This window comes from Peromyscus californicus, unplaced genomic scaffold, assembly GCF_007827085.1.
Source record: "Peromyscus californicus insignis strain IS unplaced genomic scaffold, ASM782708v3 Scaffold_10__1_contigs__length_136768540, whole genome shotgun sequence".
Lineage (NCBI taxonomy): Eukaryota > Metazoa > Chordata > Mammalia > Rodentia > Cricetidae > Peromyscus > Peromyscus californicus.
In genome coordinates, this window is record NW_026294391.1 from 121,208,987 (window position 1) to 121,226,516 (window position 17,530).

Below are 17,530 nucleotides of genomic sequence, written 5' to 3' on the forward strand. Positions count from 1 at the left end.
CCTAAATTAGTAAAGGCTGTCTTTACAACGAATAGTGGTGAAAGTAGAAGTGCTTGACTGCTCAAGATACTGAGAAGAAATGACAGCTGAGTATTCAGCCCTAACCGTGAAATTGATGCCATCTCCTCTAAAGCTCAAGGAACATTTTGGAAGAGGGGACAAGAAGAAAATAAGAGCCAGAAGACAGCAGAAAGGGCTGTGACATGCTTTCTTCTGGGAATGTCACAGCCAGTGCTCTCATGACATCACAGAAGCTGTGGCTGTCTGCAATGGACCTGCACAGGACTCAACTGTGAAAACTGAGTTCTGAATCAGGGAGTGACCTATGGGGGCCTACTGTTCCCTACTGAACTCCTGGTTACTGATAGGTTCTAGGGGAAGGGCAGTCATGATCTTCAGTTGTGTAACCGAGGAGGAGCCCATACTCTAGCCTATCCCATTCTATGTAACTGTTTTTGTGCTAGTTTCAGTTCTATGGTTCTGTACTAGAAATCAAAGTCAGATGTGATGTTAACTCAGACATTACTGTTTTCCTTAGGAAAGTACATTGTTAAACTCTCCTTTGCTGTGGGATGGTCTGTATGTCAAATGTGTTGCTGATTGGTCAATAAATAAATCACTGATTGGCCCGTGGCCAGGCAGGAAGTGTAGGCTGGACAAGGAGGAGAAAAAACTGGGAAGTGGAAGGCTGAGTCAGAGAGACACTGCCAGCCGCCATGATGACAAGCCGCATTTGAAGTTGCCGGTAAGCCACGAGCCATGTGGCAAGGTATAGATTAATGGAAATGGATTAATTTAAGCTGTAAGAACAGTTAGCAAGAAGCCTGCCACGGCCATACAGTTTGTAAGCAATATAAGTCTCTGTGTTTACTTGGTCGGGTTTGAGCAGCTTGGGACTGGCAGATGAGAGAGATTTGTCCTGACTGTGGGCCAGGCAGGAAAACTTTAGCAACCCTCCTTGCTTTCACTGCTCCTGTTAATCTGATAACACTGCAATTTTGTACAAGTCTGATGGTGTCCTAATATTGCTCCTAAGTTTTTAGCAATTATTTCTTTAATTTTTAAGATTATAATTATATTATTTTCCCTTCCATTTCCTCCCTCCAAATCCTCTCAAAGACTCTTTCATGATTTCTTTCCAATTCATGGCCTCCTTTCTTTTTAGTGATTCTCTCTGTCTCTCCATCTCTCTCTCTCTCTCTCTCTCTCTCTCTCTCTCTCTCTCTCTCTCTCTCTCTCTCACACACACACACACACACACACACACACACACACATACATACACACACACACACATACATACACACACACACAAGCACACACACATGCACACAAATACACATGTATGTTTAACATAAAGTCAGTTTGGTCATGGTGAATAATCTTTTTGCTGTATGTCTGTATTCTGTTTGCAAATATTTTATTGAGGATTTTTGAATCTTCAGGGATATTAGTCTATAATTTATTTTTTTCTTGTGTCTTTTTTTACTTTTAGCATTAAAGTGATACTGGCTTCATAGAAGGAATTTGGGAGTGCTCCATCTGTATCTATTATGTAGCTGGAGAGTTTTCTCTCCGGGTCCCGCCACGCCCGCGCAGTACGACAGCCTTATCTCTGACCCCCAGGCAACTTTATTTATTAGCATACAAATAAAATCACATTTCAGTACAAATAAAATATCACCATACTATTATTTGGGATAGTTTAAAAAGGATTGACTGTAGATGTTCTTTGAAAGTCTGGAAGAATTCTTTTGTGAGTTCATTTGGTCTTTAACTTTTTTTTTTAGCTCTAATGCTTTTTATTACTATTTCATTCTCATAATTTATTATGGGTCTAAGTTGTTGACTTCTAGGTTGAATTTTGGTGGTTTGTCTGAACCTAAAAAAACTTCTTTTATATTTCCCAATTTAATATGAAGTATAAACTTTTTAAATATTTCCTTGTAATATTCTGAATCTCTTTGATATCTGGTATATTTTCTTCATTTCAATTTCAATTCACCTGTCCTTCTCAATCTTGTTCATGTGTTCTTTAAAATGTTTTTAAGATTCCATACTATCCTCACAATTAGGCTTTTCCATTTCATGAGGTTTTTTTTCCCTTTTTTTTCTTTACCAAGTAATGCTAGTTCATGATCACTTCTGTTTACTCCTGACTATTTCTGAGTCTCATGTGTTCTTTTCTCTGTGGTGATATTGTGTCCCTCAATATATTATGCATCCTAATAAACTTATTGGGGATCAGAGAACAGAACAGCCACTAGATAGACATAGAAGTCAGAAAATAGTGGCACACACACCTTTAATCCTAGCATTCTGGAGGCAGAGATCCATCCAGATCTTTGTGAGTTCAAGGCCACACTGGAAATAGCCAGGCATGGTGACACACACCTTTAATCCCAGGAAGTGATGGCAGGAAGCAGAAAGGTATATAAGGTGTGAGGACCAGGAACTAGAGGCTTTTAAGCTTTTAGGCTTTTAGCAGCAGTTCAGCTGAGATTCATTTGGATAAGGACTCAGAGGCTTCCAGTTTGAGGAAACAGGATCGGCTGAGAAGTTGGCCAGGTGAGGTTAGCTGTGGCTTGTTCTGCTTCTCTGATCTTTCAGAATTTACCCCAATACCTGGCTCGCAGTTTCGTTTTTTTTAATAATAAGACCTTTTAAGATTTGTGTTACATTTCTTTCTTAACAGTATGATATGATGACGGTACAATAGGTTACATTTCTTTCTTGGAAACATTTTTTTCCCCTAGGGAGTTTTATTTCCCTTTTCTCTCCTGTCCCTTCACCTGTATGGTCATGTTTCTGGAAGTTTTTCAGTGTGGTACTATTTGCTAGGTTTGCTACTTGTGGTAGTTTGAAGAATAATGATCCCCATAGGCTCATATATTTGAATGCCCAATCACCAGGAAATAGAACTGTTTTAGAAAGATTAGGGCCAGGCAGTGGTGGCGCATGCCTTTAATCCCAGCACTCAGGAGGCAGAGCCAGGCAGATCTCTGTGAGTTTGAGGCCAGCCTGGACTACAGAGTGAGTTCCAGGACAGGTTCCAAAGCTACACAGAGAAACCCTGTCTCGAAAAACCAAAATAAAATAAAATAAAAACGTTTTTGCTGGGCGGTGGTGGTGCACGCTTTTAATTCCAGCACTCGGGAGGCAGAGCCAGGTGGATCTCTGTGAGTTTGAGGCCATCCTGGGCTACCAAGTGAGTTCCAGGAAAGGTGCAAAGCTACTCAGGGAAACCCTGTCTCGAAAAACAAAACAAAACAAAAAAAATAGAAAGATTAGGAGTAGGCATGACCTTGTTGGAGGAAGTTTGTCGCTAGGGGTGGGCTTGCAATTTTCAAAATGCTCACACCAGGCCCAGTGTGTATCTCTCTCCTCTGCTTATGGATTAGAATGTAGGTCTCAGCTATTTCCTCAGTACTACACCTGCCTGCCTCCATGTTCCCCAACATGGTGATAATGGACTAAACCTCCAGAACTGTAAGCAAGCCCCCAATTAAATCTTTTATTTGATAAGAGTCCTTGTGGTCATGGTGTCTCTTCACAGCAATAAAGCAGTGATGAAGACACAACTTCCTCAGTAAGGGGAGTTAGATATCCACCTTCTATGCTTTTCAGGCTAGTTCCCAGCAGCGTTTCCTGTGGTAGAAATAACTCAATACCGTTGGCTAGAACAGTAATTCTTCATGTTTTATAGAGATGAAAGAGGCTTGATAACTAACTTGATCCTGACCTTTTAAAGCATTTAACAGATTATTTCAACAGCACTTTCCTGTCCATGATAGACCTGGGTGAATCTGAATACTACCTGACAGTATTTTCTGGAGTAACAAACTGCTTTCTTTTTTTACATCTTTTGGTCATCAGTTTTGATATCTAAATAACATAAGAATAGTCTATGTTACTGGGAAGTGTGGACTGAGATGGATTGAAAAAGACTCACCTCTGGGGATGCAAGAAGTCAAATAATAAGCAGCAAAATGTCAATATCCCAGATTGCTTTCTCACCAACAGCTGTGTGCATGTGTTTTCAAAAGTGAAGTCAGTTTCCTATCATTTTTTAGAATAAAAATTGTATCCCCGTGTAGCAAGAAGAAAAAATAGAATAGATTTTTGCTCATCTGTGGGGAAGAGAACTTGTATATGTACAAGACTTGATTAATGTAGAACAAAGAAATCTCTGACTTACTGGAATAAAGCATAGAAGGATGAAATAAATATCTGAATATTGAGTGTTAGAAAAAATAGTCAAGGTTGGTCATAATGATGCGTGTCTGGAGGTCTAAATACTGGTGAAAGAGGCTGAAGTCATAGGAATGCAAGTTTGAGTCCAACTTCAACAACATAACAATTCTCTTGTCTTAAAAAAGACAAGAAAAAAGGAGATAGATAAGTGCATAAAGAAAGCATGTCTTGTCGTGAGCTGACAATAGACTATTATTTACAAAATGTTTTGGTTCATTAAGAATGGCTTGATGATCCAAAAGAATTTTGTCCTTGTCCTGATTTTACCATAGGGATACTATGGCTAGCTAAGGCAATCTCAGTTGACTTCTCTGATCCTAGATATCTGTAAATATATCTTAGGAATAATTATATTTCAAGACCATTATGAGAATAATCCACCAAATATCTTAATTGTCAGTAAATGATAGCTCCATTTGTTTTTTTTCCTCCAGTGTATTATTGTTTAGCAAAGTAGAAATATAAAAGTGAAAACAACGGTGGATTTTAGTATCCTGGTAGAAAGACACTAGTAATGGGAGATTTAGAATGTCATAGTTAGTACTTTAAAATAAGCACAGTGATACCATGGAGAAGGTCAGGGGAGAGATTAGGGATTCACATGTGAAGGTATTTCAAATTTAAGCATCACGTTCATAATGTTTCTTATTTGGTTCAAGAACTTGGAAAGGAAATATTTTTATTAACATTTTGTAAGTTAAGATATTAAGACTTAGTGCTTCTTATCATCTTGCCATGTCTGAGTCTGGGCCAGAAATTCCCAGCTCAAATCCAGTGCTGAGTTTACAATTCTGTGTTACCTTTGAAAATAATGCCTTGTGCAAGTTTCTCACTTCCTCTTAGCCTTCATTTCCTTTTCTGTTATCTGAAGTGTTGCTATTTGCAGACCAGTGAAGTTCTTTCTGTCATTTAGCAGCAGTGGAGCCCTGAAAATAAGTGCCTGGAGCTATTCCTGTGATTCTGAATTTCTGCGATTCTAGCCTTAATTATGCTAACAGTAGTATCCTGATAGGAGCCATATAAATTGGAGGAAAAGTCCTGGATTACTTTTTTTCCAAATTGAATTTTTTAATTTAGAAATTATTTACATACCTCAACATTTACCTTTATCCTTTTATTTGCACAAACCAGTGCTTTCTAACACTTTTACTAAGTTATGTGATAATAACCATGGATTTGAGAAACATTTTCACCATTCTTAAAAAACAAAACAAAACAAAATAAAAAAACCTCTGAGCTCAGTGATTAATCTCCGTTGTTCTCTCTCCATTCATCCCCTCTTGGGAATGACTAATCTAATTTTGTAGATTTCTTATAAATAAAATAATAGATTGCATGTCCTTTTCGATTTATTTATTTCACTTATTGAGTATTTTCAAGGTTTTCTTGTGTCATGGCATTTATCACTACTTAATTCTTTTTCATGACTGAGTAATATTCTACATTATGGTTGTACTGTTTTTACATTCATCAGTCTATGTTTATTTGGGTTGGCTCCAATTTTGGTTTTTCTGAAAGCTTCTAGTAAATTAGTGCAACTTTCTTTACATTGTCTGTCAAAGAGGCTGTACTATTTATATTCTTAATAATGAGGTGTGGATTTTTCAATTCCTTCACATTCTTAGCAAAATTATTGTCTATATTTTGTTTTTGTTTTCTTTTGAGTGGGGCTTTATGTGCTAGAGTTGAGCTGAACTCTAGCTCTCTGACTTGCAGTGATCCCCTTGTCTTAGCTTCTCCCAGGGAGCTAGGATTATAGACTAAAGCAACCATGCATGTTTTTGTCTTTGTTTTTCATGTTTGTCCTGGTAGTTATACAGTTATATCTTTATCATTTTGGTTTCCATTTCTTCAGGATTGCTTATTGTGACATTTTGTCATGTGTTTATTGGCCATTTCCTTCTTGTAGATAAGTACCCATCCTAAGATAATTACTATGATTTATTGTTATAAGAACATTTTATATATTGTGAGTAATAGACCCACATTGTACATATAATGTACAAAATATTTCTCCAATTTAATAGATATCTCTTCACACTATTCATGGTGTCTTTTGATGTATAAATAACTTATTTCAATGAAACCAATTTTGTGTATTTTTCTTTCACTTCACATACTGCTTAGTACCATATTTGAGAAATCATTGTCTAAGCCAGGATCATGCAAATTAGACCTAAGTTTAGATTTCATGTTCTATACCTATGTGTTCATGGTTCTCATCTGTATTTTATGGTTTTAAATCTCATGTTAACTTAATCTTATTTAATCTAACTTTTGTATGTGGTTGTAAGAAAGCAATTCAACTCCATTTTTTTTTTGCACGTGGTGATTCAATTGTCCTACTATTATTAATTGAATTATTTTGGCATTGTTACTGAAAATCAGTTGACCATTAATATATAGGTTTATTTCGCTAATTTCAATTTGGGCTAAATTTTGAAATTGAGTGGGCATGAGTCCTCAAGCTTCATTCTCCTTTAAAGCCTAGTAAAGGTATTTAAGGGCTTTTCTGTTTTTATGTGAATCTTCTATTCAGTTCATCAACTTATTCAGAAGAAACAAGCAGGTTTTGATAGGAATTGCATTTTCTGTAGATCAATTTAGGAAACTGTGCCATCTTCACAAGATTATATGTTCAAACTTATGAAACAGGATATTTTTCCTTTTACTTCAGGGCTTCTGTAACCTGTTACAATTATATTTTGTAGATTTCAATTGTATATGTCTGGTGATATTTAATATGTGTCCCCCAATAAAATTTATATGAGGATCAGAGTAAAAAGCTAACTACTATGCTAAACATAGAAGTCAGGCAATGGTGGCACATGCCTTTAATCCTATCATTTGAGAGGCAGGGATCTGTCTGGATCTCTGTGAGTTCAAGGCCACACTAGGAACAGAGTCAGGTATGGTGGCACACGCCTTTAATTAATTAATTAATTAAAATTCTAACAGTAGTTAACCATAAAAGTCTGGAGGTCTGTACAGACAGACAGGAAGTGACAGAGCTGGGCAGGAAGAGGAAGTGATGTAGCTGGACAGAGAGAGCAAATGAGATAGCAGAACAGAAAGGCATATAGGTGTGGGTATACAGGAAGTAGCTCTCTTTGGAAGCTGAGGGTCGGTAAGCTGAGGTTGGCTTGTGGTTTTTCCGATTCCTCTGATCTCTCAAGTTTTAACCCCAATATCTGGCTTCATGTTTTTTATTTTATAAGACTTTTTAAGATTCGTGTTTTATATATATGTTTATGCTTTCAAAATTTTCTTTTGATACTATAGAACTGTAAAAAATGAATTTCAGCTCTCTCATTGTACACAGAAATACTATTGGGCTTTCTTTACAGTTCTTGAATCCTGCAACCTTGTTGAACTTTATTTTGTTCAGTAGTTTGTTTTGTGGAATATATATATATATATATATATATATATATATATATGTGTGTGTGTGTGTGTGTGTGTGTGTGTGTGTATCCTACAAATGAGAAAATTTCACTTCTTTTCCAATATTACCTTCTTTCATTTCTGTTTGTTGCTTAAAATCCCTGGATAGATCTTTTAGTACAATATTGAATTGAAGTTTTATAAGCAGACATCTGCATGTGTGCGTGCATGCATGTGTGTGTGTGTGTGTGTGTGTGTGTGTGTGTGTGTGTGTGTGTTAATCTTAGAGGAAAAACATTCACAACTAAGGATGAGATGACTTGAGGAACTTTTCATAAACATCTTGTATCATATGATGAAACTGTTTCCTTCTCCATGTTTCTTGAGTATTTTTATTATGAAAAAATTTTTGGTTTTGTCAGATGTTATTCATCTATTGAGATAATGATAAAGTTTTTGTTTTTTATTCTAATAACATGAGTTATTGCCTGTTTTTCATACATTAAATTATGTTGTCTCCCTAAAAAATAAACATATGGGGGCATTTACCTTGTTTTCAAAGGTATTTTTTCTTGTCATTATTTAAAAGTGTTGTATCTACTAAGGAAACTAGAGTTTTGTTTGTGGTATGGTGCACAGATTTTCTTTCAGATTGATATGTATATTTCCTCCTTTTTATTGTGTTTATTTTCATACAATGTAAAAAGTTTTTCTCTAAAGAATTTGTTCTCTAAATAGCAGTAAATATGTATAGTGTCCTTTGTGTATGTATGTGTATTTCCTTTTTTTTCCAATTGCACATGTGTGCTGGTACATATGTATCTATGTGTGAATGTGTGTTGCAGGTCAGAAGATAACTTGGGTGTTATTCTCTGGAGTCTATGAGTCTAATTATTTTAAAGAGTCTTTCAGTGTCCTTGAACTTGTCAGAGAGAAAAGGTTGCTGGCTAGCAAGTGCTAGGGATCTGCCTATCTCTGCCTCTCTAGAGCTGGGATTACAAGGGTGCGTAATTACACATGGATATTGTTTAGACATCTGTTTTGGGAATGAAATCATGTCCTCATACTTGCAAAATAAACATCTTACTGCATAGTCTATTTTCCAGTTTCTCCCAAGGTTCTTATATATTTGTTTATGAGTATGAATTTTAGAATCCATATTTCTACATTTAGAAAAGAATAATTTCTTGCGTTAATTGAAATAGGACTGTATTTATTCTGTCAGGCATCACTTACGATGGATGACAAGGTCTGAGAAAAAACATTATTAGGCAGTATAAAAGTAAGAATGTATTTCCATCAACCTAGGCAATAGAAGAATTCTAATATATACAGTATATATAGCACATACCCTTTTGCTCTAGAGGCATGGAAAACAAAACAATGTTAGATTAGATCTAGAATTCAAAATGATGTGGTAAACACAAGATATATGAGGCTACCACTGGTGCAATAGCATACTGATTTACAGTACACATTTTTTATGAGTAAAAGTACACTTTAAAATTAACAATAAAAATGTAAGTGTAGTACATGTGTAAATCAATAAGATAGTCATTTGTTATAATGATTATTGTGCACTGTATGTAATTGGATGTACACTGAACACAATTTATATGCACTGCATTTTTTCATAGTACCAGTAGTGCAGTAGGTCTATTTATGACAACAGCATCACAGACATGTGGATAATGTTCATATGATGTCTCTAACTACTTGGAATTTTTCATCACCGTAAAGATATTATGGGATCATTATTGTGTATTACGTGTTGTGTAATTGAATGAAATGTTATTCACACATGCGAGAATATTACTTTGGGGAAAATGTGTGTCTTTATGAATTTGAATTACCCTATGTAAGAAAAAGAAATACCTTTTCAATTGCTCAAATTAATTTTCAGGTCTTTTAGGAATTTGTAACATTACGTAAGTTTTGATCGATGTATTATTTAGCTACTGATTGTTCCCTCTATGTCTCTCTGTGTTTATGACATTTTTTGCAAGCTAACATTACACCATGATAAAATCTTAATATTTGAATTTCATTAAACTTTTTGTCTGTTTAATTTGGTTTTTGAGATACATATAGCAACTACTTTTGCAACTTCTGCTTGCATTGATTTTTCTTTTATTACATTTAGAAACTGTAGAGAGAAACATACTTTTGTTCCTCTTCTTGTTCAAAATGCTTAGTTATTATCAACACACATATATAATCAAATACACAGGCACACACACTTGTGTTATATCATTTAGTATTATACTGTTAAATTTTGTAGAGCACTTTTTCAACATTATTTTCTTAGATGTATTAAAGCAGAAAATAATCAAACTTTGCAATATTAAGTCAGTCATCTTTACATCACTGGAATAAGTCCTATTTGTCATAGTGTCTTTCTTTTTAATTTTGAATGGAATTTACTTTCTAATGTGATTTTAAAAATTCCGCTGGTATTTATGAGATTGATTTGTAGTTTTGTTTATACAATTTTCAAATTTTTAATATATCAAGATTATATTTTAAACAAAAGTTTTCCTTAAACTACATTCTGGGGGAATTTAATTGGGAGTCAGTTTAGATCATATACAGTTTCAATTTTAAATATCTATGACGTAAATACTCACTGTTTATGAAGTAAAATATAATATATTCTTTGTGAAAGTAGTTTAATACTTGAATAGGTTACTAAATGTTTAGTAATATTTGACAATAGCTAGTTTAATACAATGTTTGACAATTTTTTATATTTCACAGTTTGATCTTCTTTTCAATCTTATGATCCTATTATTATGCATATTTTTGTGAAAAGAAATCCAAGGCTCTGAAGGACTAAGTGGTTAACCCATGCCACCCAGTGAGCAGTGAATAAGGAACAGAGTCAGCTGATATTCTATATTCTGTTGTTTTCCCACAGCTTGCGTGAATTGTTATTGACATGAGGTTCTCATTACTGGTAGCATTGTTCTTAACAGAAGGAAACAATAGACATATGTTCTTTGAAAACATGTCTCTCGAGCTTAAGTTTAGACTCATAAGGTTCAGATAGATTTTTGGGATAAAAATTTCCTATATATTGGGAGAATATTTTTGTCCATATCTGATCTTTAGCTTATTCCTCTGAATGATGGAATATCAAATTGGGCTTAATTTATCAACCATTTTTAAACCGGATACTGAATTTCTAGGAACAAATAAAATGCATATACTCTTGTACCTTAAATATTCCTATTTTCAATAAATTATGAACAAACAGGCATGGGAAAATATGAGTAAAATAGTATACCACAATATATTAACTGTCAGTAAAATACATAGTAAATCAATATGAAATGAAGCATTTCCATTTATTATTGTTCATTAAGTATTTTTCTCAAAAACACATTATGGCCGGGCGGTGGTGGCGCTCGCCTTTAATGTCAGCACTCGGGAGGCAGAGCCAGGCAGACCTCTGTGAGTTCAAGGTCATCCTGGGCTACCAAGTGAATTCCAGGAAAGGCGCAAAGCTACACAGAGAAACCCTGTCTCAAAAAACAAAAAACAAAAACAAACAAACAAACAAAATACCACGTTATGAAGAAATACTATGAGCTCATCTGCCTCTATGTTTTATATAGTTCTAGTACCTGGAAGGATTTCTCAAACACTGCAGTCTTCCTCCAGTTTTCTCCGTTCCTCTAATTACATCTCTCTCTGTGCAGTTTTCATTCTTGAGCTCCGTTATAACTGAATCTCTTTAACTTCTGAATTGCTAGAATTTTTCTCCCATAAGCTTCACATTATATTTCTCTGTCTGGAACAACTTTTTTACCAAGGTACTTGACACTTCATTTAGTTATTTCCAAAGACTTTGGAGAACTGTTTAAATCAGTATGATGTCTAATACATGTGTTAGGAGTTGCAAAATGAGGAGGGAGAGAGTGTTCAGCGAGTTTTATTTTGTTCTTTGACTAATAGCATCAATACTAGAGTCATGTTTCTAAGAGATACAGTTTCATGGCCAGTGCGTCTAGAAGATTAATATCCTGGACAACTTCTTGCCCTTCATAGCGATTAATATTTCAATATCCTTTCCTATCAAGGTATCACTAGGGATTTGAAAAATGTCTACAGAATCAAAATCACATTTCAAAAACCATTGAAATGCCCCATATATTTCAAATTTTGTTTTGGTACATTCTCCTGAGACACCAAGAACATTTGGCAGGAAAGAGTCTCCTCTAGAGAGGTCTCTGGAAAGCAGTCATACGTTTATGTCCTTGGTTTTTGCTAACATGATTTGACTCCCAGTAAAGATGCTAGATCCTTGAGATAAATGATTCTCTTTTGCAAACTGTATTCATTTGAACAGAAGTCCAGTGCCAATGCTGTTAATAGCTTAAGAGCATAGTTCCTATCAAGGATAAAGTGCTTATCCTGTTATATCTGTCTATTGATCTTTGGTATCTAAGGGGAAAATATTAATTTATAGAGGCTGTAGTTCAATGATATTGGAAGTTCACAGCCTCACCTTCATACGCTTGCCTCAGACTTAGGTTTAGAATCTAAAAGTTCCAGGTACTTGCGTTTAGTAAGGGAACATTCATAAAGTGAAGTGTAGCTGAAAATGTAGTTTGCAGAAAAGGGAGTTTGAATATGGTAAGATAAAAAGGTCAACTTTTTGAATTACTTTTAAAAAGGAACTACTTGGTTTTTTTTTTTTTTTTTTTTTTTTTTTTCGAGACAGGGTTTCTCTGTGTAGCTTTGCGCCTTTCCTGGAACTCACTTGGTAGCCCAGGCTGGCCTCGAACTCACAGAGATCTGCCTGGCTCTGCCTCCCAAGTGCTGGGATTAAAGACGTGCACCACCACTGCCCGGCCGGAACTACTTGTTTTAAATAGGATAAGTAATGAAATTTTTTGTCTGAGTTTATCAAATGTTACTGGACTGGACATTGTTAATTTATATAATGGAGTTTTTTATCTGAATCTGTCAAATGTTAATGGACTATACATTGTTATGTAACTCTTGACTGTATATATTGTATATACTTATTGGATAGTTTTTCTTGTATTAGTTATAAGCTTTTTTTAAATTTTAGACAAAAAAGGGGAAATGTGGTGGTGTTATGTTCCCCAAAATATTGTGCACCCTAATAAATTTATCTGGGGTCAGAGAACAGAACAGCCACTAGATACAAATGCCAGAAAATGGTGGCACTCACACCTTTAATCCTGTTACTTGGGAGGCAGAAATCCATCCGGGTCTCTGTGAGTTCAAGGCCACACTGGAAACAGCCAGGCATGGTGACACACGCCTTTAAATCCCAGGAAGTGATGTCAGAAAGCAGAAAGGTATAGAAAGCATGGAAACCAGGAACCAGGGCAGGTTAAGCTTTTAGGCTTTTGAGCAGCAGTTCAGCTGAGATTCATTCTGGATGAGGACTCAGAGGCTTCCAGTCTGAGGAAACAGGATCAGCTGAGGAATTGGCAAGGTGAGGTGGCTGTGGCTTGTTCTGCTTCTCTGAACATTCAGCATTCACCCCAATACCTTGCTCCAGGTTTGATTTTATTAAGGACCTTTAAGATTCCTGTTATAGGAGTTGTATGTTGAGACTAGGGTAGGTTTAAGGTTAAGTACCTAAAGCTGCCAATTCCTTGAACATAACACAGCCATGTGGTTTAATGAGTATCATTTTGGAATGCTTACATTATGCCAAATTCTATGCTAAGTACAACGTACATATTCTATCTAACTCATATTCACAACACTGCAAAATTTTGTTATCCTTATTTAACAGAAAAATGGGCTTCAGTTACATGTAAGTGCTTCATCAAATTTTGTTCCTAATGAGTATGTGAGTCACAGTTCAACCCAAGGCCCATCTGATTGCAAAGACTCCACTCTAACCTGCAGGCACTAGAAGAGTCTCATCCATATTCTAGTGGTTTATCGCTTCAATCTTAGCCTCTGGGGTCACACTGCTTCCTCCTTTCCTGCCCATCAAAACTCTCTCAACCATATTCTTATAAGGACACTCGTTATTTAATTAAGTTTTTTTTGTGGGTAACCCAGGGTGATATCCTCATCTCATGATCCTTTATTTAATGATATCTGCATATACATCATTTGCAAATGAAGTACTCTTCATGGATTCATTGGGTTAGGGAACAGACCTTGGTCATCCTCCACTTTCTTTATTCTAGGAAATGTTAGATTTCCATGGTCATACTGAATTGGACCAAAGTCTTTGTTATCTTCCTTCTGTTTATGGTTTCCTGTTTGTGTGCCTTCCTTAGCTATCAGGGTTGCTTCATTTCTTACACTGATCATTAACTTTTTGCTCTACCTGTAAACTTCTGAAAGCCTTCTACCCTCTGAAAATAAGAATGAGGTCTCAGCAAATTCCTATTCATCCTTAACAACTTCTTTTAATATTCCCTTAACCTTGTTAGTTTAATTGAAATTTAGTTCTATCATAAATCTATGGTTCCCATTGCAGACTTTTAAAATGATATTTTTTTCCTGCCACACTCCATCTACAGTTGTTCCTTGAGGTAGGAAGGTGCTCTACAGCTGACTCACCTTTCTTCTGCTTCTAAGCTTGGAATTTTATGTCATTAGATTAATTATACTTAATGTTATCCCTTGTGATTGTTACATTTACATGAAAACTTGGTTGAACTGTGGAGTACACAGCTGTTTGATTAAACATTATTGTATGCCTTTTTTAGAAGGATGTTCCATGACAAGATTAATTTTTAACTCAGTAGATGTAGTAACACAGATTATTGTCTAAAATGTGGGTGGAATCACTGAATCGAATGCAGGTCTGAATAGAACAGAAAGGTTGACCTATCACTGAGTAAGAAGAGAGTGTTCTTGTGTGACTGCCTTTAGGCTGGAGCATGCATTTCCCCCTGCCTTTGTACTGAAATCAGTGCACTATTCTTTTCCTGTGTGTTAATTGTGCTGCCTTTCTGAAGACAATGCACTGGCCCTTCTGAATCTTCCTGGTTCAGCTTGAACTGCAAACACAATGTCAGCTCTCCCAAGTCTGCAGAGTTTGGATCTTATCTGTTTTCATAATAACATGAGCTAGTTTGGCAATTTCTATAAGAGAGAGAGAGAGAGAGAGAGAGAGAGAGAGAGACAGAGACAGAGACAGACAGAGAGACAGACAGAGAGACAGACACACACAGACACAAACACACATACATATATATAAATATATAAATATATATATATATATATATATATATATACAAAATCTCATTATCCCTGTTTGTTTAGGGGACCTTCTTCTTAACCATTGATAGTATTTTACTTCATGGTGTGTCATCAATCTTGTTAGTATGATTCATTTTGAAATTCTTGGTGATATAAATGTCCATCCAACAACCTGGTTTTTCAGTTCCATGACCTTTTATTTAGTACTTTTTCCCACTTCATCAGCCTTGATATTTGTTCCTGTGAGCATTCCTGATGTTACCATTATTATCAACCATGGGCATCTCTAGTTCAAACATGGAATATGTTCATCAATTCCTTCCTGCTATCCTCGTGTATAGCAACTGTCTTATCCCATGGTGTCCTCCAATGTTTCTCATCTCCCTTGCTCCCACTTCTATCCTCATTTCCCTCCATTGTGGGCTTGCAGCCCATAATCCTTCACTCAATTTACTTCATCTTATTATCATCAATTCTCTTGCGTCTCTAGTGTTAATAATATTAACTTTACAAAATCCTAAGGCTGGTTAACTCAAACATAGCTGCAGAAACTCACTTTAAATTCAATATTGTAGCTTGAGTTTTTCTCTCTGGGTCCTGCCAAGCCCTGGCAGTCCCATAGCCCACTTATAAAATAAACATACAGATGCTTATATTATTTAAACTGCTTGGCCATTAGCTCAGGCCTACCATTGTCTAGCTCTTACTCTTATACTCAGCCCATTTCTGTTAATCTATATGTCGCCACGTGTTCTGTGGCTTTACCTGCTGCCTTTACATGATGCTTCCTGGACAGCAGGCTGGCGTCTCCATCTCCCACTCGCTGCCTTCCTGTTCTCTCAGTTCTCCTCTCTGCTAGTCCTGCCTATACTTCCTGCCTAGCTACTGGCCAATCAGTGTTTTATTTATCAATCAATCATCCACAGCACAATATCACTAACATCAAGTGAGTTTTTAAGGCTGCTTAGAAGTTACACTAAATCTTCCAATTCTATTCACATTATTCCATGTCCTTTCACTTTTCATCAGTGTGGTGGCACATATTTGCAGTTCCAGTACTGAGGAAACAGAGTCAGGGAGATCATTGTGAGTTCAAGTCCAGCCTAGTTGACACAGTGAGTTCCAGCTCAGCCAGGGCTATCTAGAAGAATATTTTCTTTAAAAAAAGAAAAGAAAAGAAGAAAGAATAAAAACAAACTAATAAAAACAAAACTCAAATATCCATTCAGTCACTTTCAATTTGTGTAAGAAACTTGAAGTAATGTGAAGTGATTCCCTCTAGCCCCCAGCCCCCTATCTTCCTAACAGTCAGTTTCCATGTCACACACTGCTCTTTCCCATTACTATGGCTGATTGTTCACACTCCTGCTAATGCATTCTATTCTATCCATCACCATCAACTCAAGATTCCCCTATTGTAATCCCGTTCCTTTCTTATGTCATTAATTTTTCTATTTCCTTTGGATATTTCTTATAACTGTAACCTGCTCTCTCTTCCATCCTAGTGCAATGAATTACCAATATCATTAATGATTTCACACACCCCTTGCTCCTGCTCTGTTTAATTTTCTTCTTGACAGGAAAAATTTCTTGAAAGACTGTTCTACAATTGCTGCCTTAAGTTTTTCCCCATCCTTTACAAAAAAACTTCTAAGTATTAATTAGTTAATTCCAAACTGATTAGGAAGCACTTTACCTCAGTAATTCAGAATATGACTATTTAGAAACAGGGAGAATAATTAAACATGAGACCCTTTAGGTGTGCTCTATCCAACCTGATAAGTGTCCTTACCAAAAGAGATTTGTAAAACAGAGAGGGACAAATAGTCACTACTCATAAGTGTTGTGTTCAACTTACGATTCAAGGGAAATGGCTATAACATGTTTCTAAGAAATAATTGACAGTGATAGAGGGCCATCCCTAAAAATCAAATAAAATTTTAATAAAAGACATTCCTTCTTGGAAATTGTCATTAGTGGTAGTTAGGGTATTTGTTCAGCATGGACTGACCAAAGACTCTGTGGGTCATGCATGTACTGTATACTGTTACAGTCACATGCCTATTGCTCTGCATTTGAATAAAGTTTTGTAAGGCTGATACCCTAAAAATATGTTAGCCCTCTGTGACTATGACACAAAAGCCTGTATTGATGTTTGGGTTTCTACAGGATAGAATTCTAGTGCTTCTCTTTCATGTGCTGTAGCACACTTTGACCCATCTGCCTCCACAACACTTAAAATTAAATTATGATAAAAATAAAAACTAGTTTTGTAATGAATTTGTTAGATGTTGTGATTAGTGATTATTGCTAAAGTATTTATATTTGTTTTCTACAATAGCACTATATAAATCACTCATTTCTATGTGTACTTACACATTCATTTCAATTTCTATATGTAAAATCCTACAAGTTAGGTTATAAGCTCAAGGATATGAGCATTTGAATTTTGCCGCTTGTAATTAGCAGCTGTAACCAAACATGAGTGAAGTACACAGTATAGATACTAAATAAAACACATCCTCTCTGTATGAATCCAACATGCCTTTGGATCATCAAAGAACTTCATTAATTGCTGCCCTTTTTTCTGTAGATGCTCAGTAGGACATTATCTTGGCTGTATGAAAGCTCCCTTGAATTTTAAATAAGTTCTTATTCACTTGTGGTCATTAAGTAAGCTTAT